Here is a 6000-nt window from a genome sequence, read left to right as displayed (position 1 = left end):
AGGTAATAACCGCAGAGCCGAACCACGAGATTGAAGTAACTAGAAGAATAAGAATGGGGTGGAGCACATTCGGCAAGCACTCTCAAATTATGACAGGTAGATTGCCACTATCCCTCAAGAGGAAGGTATATAACAGCTGTATCTTGCCGGTACTTAGCTACGGAGCAGAAACCTGGAGACTTACAAAGAGGGTTCAGCTTAAATTGAGGACGACGCAGCGAGCAATGGAAAGAAAAATGGTAGGTGTAACCTTAAGAGACAAGAAGAGAGCAGAGTGGATTAGGGAACAAACGAGGGTTAAGGATATCATAGCTGAAATCAAGAAGAAGAAATGGACATGGGCAGGGCATGTAGCGCGTAGACAGGATAACCGCTGGTCATTAAGGGTAACTGACTGGATTCCCAGAGAAGGCAAGCGGGTTAGGGGGAGACAGAAGGTTAGGTGGGCAGATGAGATTAAGAAGTTAGCGGGTATAAATTGGAAGCAGCAAGCACAGGACCGGGTTAACTGGCGGAACATGGGAGAGGCCTTTGTCCTGCAGTGGACGTAGTCAGGCTGCTGATGATGATTTTATTCACATTTTTTTTACTTTAAGTCAAGCATAAGACAATTTTTTTCTTATGACCAACGACTCAGACACCAGAATTTCCGCGAAATGAGGTATTTAACTCTACCTCTATAATATTCGAGTGAAAGGCAGATTTTCTAGGTAGTTAAGTGAATAGAGTGAAGTCGATTGTCCACGGCAGCCCCCAGCTCATCATACTCACTCACGCAACTACAGCCCTGTCCACCACGGTGGTCAAGTGACTGAGGTACTCGGCTACGGACCTACCGGCCACGGGATCGAGTCTCGGATGCGGCAGCCGCATTTTCAATAGAGGCTAAAATGCTTGAGGCTCAAGTGCTTAGATTGAGGCGCAAGGCAAAGAGCTCAGAATATTGAAATTTCTGCCGACCTTTACTAAGGCGTCTCTCATAACTATGTGGTGGGTTTAGCAAGTTAAACCCCACCTCTTAATGATATTACCTACAACCTCCTTCCCACTCTCACCATGAAACAGACACCTTCCCTCTTTGTTTCCCACTGCATGGAGTATCAATGAAGTTGAAATTTACACCTCGACCCCAGCGCTGTCAGTCTCTCTCAATAAGAAATTGAGTTAAATACGAAACAGTTGAAAATAAACGCATTCTTTAGGGAGCCCTGTAAAAGTCTTCAAATACTGAGAATCTATTACTCTAAAAATAGAATTTCCTCACAACGCCCTCAGTTTTATTACTTCTGACCTACAGTATAAAATGTACAAATGTGGAATGCGGAGAACGCGACTTCTTGTATTAAGTATTATCCCAGAGCGTACATTTTCAAGTCATGTAGAAAGTGACGAAATGTTTTTTTTGTGCTCTGGTGTGTTTCTGGTACTGTCAACCTTGCATAGCTGCAGGACACTTCCCAGTAAATTACAAAGTCTCTTATGGGCGCCCTATTTTTTTTCTGTTCAATAATAGGTGGACCACAGCAATAAACTAAAGCAGTGGCGATCTCATAACCGAGACGTAGAGGAATACTACCCATTCGTGACGATGTATGGTGCGAAGCCTCCTTTCGACAAGCAACTCGCCCTGAAGATTCAGCGATACGAGAACCGACGTAAGACGAGTTCATTATTATTATTTATTTATTATCAATCAGCTTTCGCATTATACCATGAATTATGTGTGGGTTTCTTCGAGGAAGCTATTACAAAATATAATTCTATACGGTGGCAGCAAATGACATATCTAATCAAGAAGAACCTTGTGCTACCCACCATTCTACGGCATCATACTTCTGGCGCCTACATTATACACTAAATCAAATAGGAAGACAAAAAAATTTCGCGCTACGAAGAGTATATATCACATATTTTTATTCAATGAAAAAAGAGCTTATTTCTACTCAACCTAGTAGTGCACGCATTGGGTATTCTCTGGGCTACGAATGTCCAATGAACAAATATGAATAGAATGAAAATGTCCAGACAGTATCTGTCCGTGCGATAGGTCGTAGACACTGTAATGAAATTATTCTTTATCAGGGCTAATGTTCGTCAGAGCTTGTTTTGCGTGTCTTGCGAGGAGAAACGGACTTTGAGATGACGCGGTAACAATACACACCACGTTTATGACAGAGCACGAAAGAAAAACATAGGCAGAAAGGTCCATAGAATGCATCAGCGAGAACTAAGTTTGATTAAAAAATGACCAATTAGGGTCCAAGTAAGAGCGTTCGAAAACCTGAGGGCCAGATCGGCGGTACGACAGATGCCGATGAGGTGCAGGGCAGGAGGCGGTGGAAAGGCGCTATGGAATGCGCACACTTGCCGATGTGCGACGCTCTGGTGACGCCGGCGCTTGATGACGCGGGTGCGACTACAGAGCAATCAACCCGCATCGAAGACGAGATGCTCCATGCGGGGAATGGCCAGCTCGCCCAGCGAACTGCGTGCGTGAAGAAGCGATGCTTGGCGCAACTGTGACCATTAGCCAGGCCACGTCCGTTGCTGTGTCGAACGTCTGACTACGGAGAGGCCTCAACGAGATACGCGATGCCCTCGGCAAGGAAGAGAACAGCAGGCCAGGCCGCGGCCCGAGATGAAGTACTCGTGTTGGCCACGCTACCCCAGCTGGTGGTTGGACGGCAGTAGCGTGGACAGCCGCGTTCCCTGGCCGGAACATGGATCGCATGCGTCCGACGCTTCGGCCCGCTGTCTTCCGTCTGCCGCTGCTTCGGCTCGTCCCCAGCAACGAAGCTTACCGCCACGTAATGGTCACACGTGGCCCAATTGTGGCACACCACTTCTATGGGCTCCCACAGGTCGTCAGCTGATTGGCTGACCTCACGCTCACAGTTGGCTCGAAATCACACGCGCCTTGCCCCGCACTTCCGTCGTTGTCGTCGTTTCCTTCACTCATCACAGATCACAGACACTCAACTCTTGCGTTCCGACACCACGGCATATTTAGTGATATTTTATTTTTCTATGTATTCGTCTCATACTAGATTGTCTTGATCTTTCTGGCCCTGCATTACCCTGCACTCCGCATTTGTTTACGATTTGGATATATCTGTATAAATGCGGCGATATGCAACGCATTCATACTTTATGGCATGTCAACTAAATTATTGTTTGTAACGTGTTGCCCTACTAATCCTATTTTCATTTTTTTAAATAAAGAAAGAGGCCTTCGTGAAAATTAGAAAGGAGCAATTGTTTATAAAGCGCGTTTGAAAGGATGCGTCCACCACGATGGAAAAATTACTGAAGGGAGGTAACTGCATGCTACCTGCAGCGTTTCTTCTGATGTCGATGAGGTTGTTCGACAATATTCGGAACAGTATTTATAGAAATAAACAAAACTAATTCAACTATGCGAAATGAGTGGTGGAAATGGGCGAATGCAAGTCAGTTCTTCGAATAGTAAAGTGCCATTGTGAAATTCCTCAATTAGTGGCAGAGCCTTCCTCCCGCATGAACTCTTATCCTCCTACTCTGATGAGAGAGAACCAGTGTCGTCATTGACGGCCTTTTCGAAGCAAATGATACAGTAGCATTTAACTGGTGGTTTGTAGAAAAGAGAGCCGGCTATGCAGGTGTGGCACTTATGAAACTATTTTTATCCGACCAAGAATTTTCCCTATTGTAGAAAATGACGGGCAGTATCATATCAACTTGAACTGCTTTATCATATAACAACTTCATCATATGATAAGCAAGAGGTGCACATTATTTGCGAGTAGTTTTTTAGAATGAAAGCTGCCATGTGTCCGAGGGGTTCACGGGCACACGTTTGCCTAAGCCGCTGAACTAGATGTTTTTTTTTAAATGCAACATATCCACGGGGTGAATGTTGGAAAGTGGGGTGAAGCATCTGTCGTCCATTCGTTCTGCTTCCGTCCATTCATGCCTCCGTCCGAGTGACAGTCCGTGCGTTCATCCGCCCGTCCGTGCACGCAACTGTTCGTGCATCTGCACGTCCATCCGTGCGTCCATCCATGCATCGATCCGTCCGTGCAGCCATCCGTGCGTCCATCCATGCTTCTGTCTGTTTGTCCGTTCGTATATCTAGTCAACACTCAAAATACCACTATCTTGCACCTGTTTATCACATATTTCGCATATAGAAGCACCGCTATCCAGCGGAAATTCCAAGGACTAAACGAAAAGTGGCTCACGCACACTTTCTTACGGTTTGCGCGTCGTGTCTACTTCTCACATTTAACCACCTCGAGTTCATGATATATACTTGTTCACTGTATACATGGCACTGCGGCTCAAAGCTCGCTAAACCTTTCTAAAACCAAGGAGGTTACGCCCAGCGAGTATAACGTAGCAACAATTTTTTGACAGATAGGGTTCAATGTACATGCCAATTGCTGCTAATGGGAAATGAGAGACAGGAGAATTCGGCTTTTAGTTATTGCGCACGCTGTGAATTTTTTATTGTTCATCAACGCACAGGAGAAATCTCCCATCGCCACCACCTTGCAAGTCAAAGCGTAAGACATGTTACGTACTATGACGAGGGATGAGTAGGTAGCGCTTTAAGGAGCTTCGCCCCTAAAATTTGCACGTAATAGGTAACTGATTCGAAGATGCCTCCGTCAACTTATTTGTGCTACAGACATAACTCATGCTATGGATAAAATAGCGGATCACTCGAAGCTCAGCTCTGTGGAGTGCGGTGTATCCGGTGTAGCTTCTATTTGCGTTGGTTGCTGTGCTAAAGTGGTTTCGGAAGTTATCGCTCACTACGGTACCGTCGATTGGCTTTAAATTTTCTTCGTCGTTTCATTTGCCTAACCAAGATTTTTAGTTTTTCTTCTTGCCTATGTCGTATTAAAGTTAAGGTGTTTGAGGAAGATGAATTGTTTCTGGGGTTTTAATTGCGAAAGAAGAATTCGTTAGGAGGCCTGCCGAAGTGTGAATGGCAGAATTATTTTGACTGCTTCAAGTTCTTTAATGTGCACCCGAGTATACGTTCACGGGTCTTTTTGTGTTTCGCCGCCATCGAAATACGATCGCTGTGGCTGGGAATCTATGGACAGTTTTCCGCCTTGGCAAGCGGTCGCTGCCATGTTTGAACACGTGATCTGAGAGGCTTCTTCTTTTCACTTCCTCACCGTCACCAATAGAGGACCGATCAGCCGTCGCCGCCACTTCCACATCGAAGGCCAGCAATGCGGGCCGAGCGGTTATTGGGTTGTGTGTTGACACGGCCGGCAGTGTGGTGAGAGCCGGTGTTTCACATAGTCTCACATCGTCGCCCGGCAGCAGACCGGGCTGAACAAACTGCTAACGAATAGGCGCTTAGCCGTGTCCCCGATACGAAAGACAGAAATAAGTATCTTCTCGTTCCTCTTGATCTTATAATAAAGAGCCACTTATATAACCAGACATATATTCTTGCTACACTCGCCCGCGCCCGCACATTATGCGCCTTAAGTTTCTCAACGAAAGCGGCAGGATAATGTCTGCCACACGCCAAATCGCGGCCCTGCCACCGAGGAGAACCCCATGGTGCTTCTATGCGGTGGCGCCATCTAGCTTTGCTTAAAAACTAGCTGCGGAAAAGCGTCTATATCGCGCCTTCGAAAACAGCAGCACAACACCGTACGTATGATGGTGCAGTGGTGGTTTGTTTCATCATCTTCCACATGCATGCATACTATGCATAAACCATTGATAACACGCCACAAAGAAATTCACGTAGCTGCCCCATGCCGCCAGGTGCCTTACTACACAAAGGAGTGGAGTGGTTGTAACGCAGCACATAGTTATCAATGAAGGCGTAACAGCCTGCTCGACCAAAATTCCAAAAAGCGACCACAAAATGAGACAGCACTGTCTCTTCGACGCCAGCTGACCCGAAAGTCGTGTGTTTGATGCCAGCCGTTCCGGTCGCATTTCGATAAATGCAAAAATGGTAGAGGCCCGTGTACGGTGCGATCTAAG

The sequence above is a fragment of the Rhipicephalus microplus genome, chromosome 3 (assembly GCF_043290135.1).
Source record: "Rhipicephalus microplus isolate Deutch F79 chromosome 3, USDA_Rmic, whole genome shotgun sequence".
NCBI lineage: Eukaryota > Metazoa > Arthropoda > Arachnida > Ixodida > Ixodidae > Rhipicephalus > Rhipicephalus microplus.
This window is presented reverse-complemented; position numbering follows the sequence as displayed.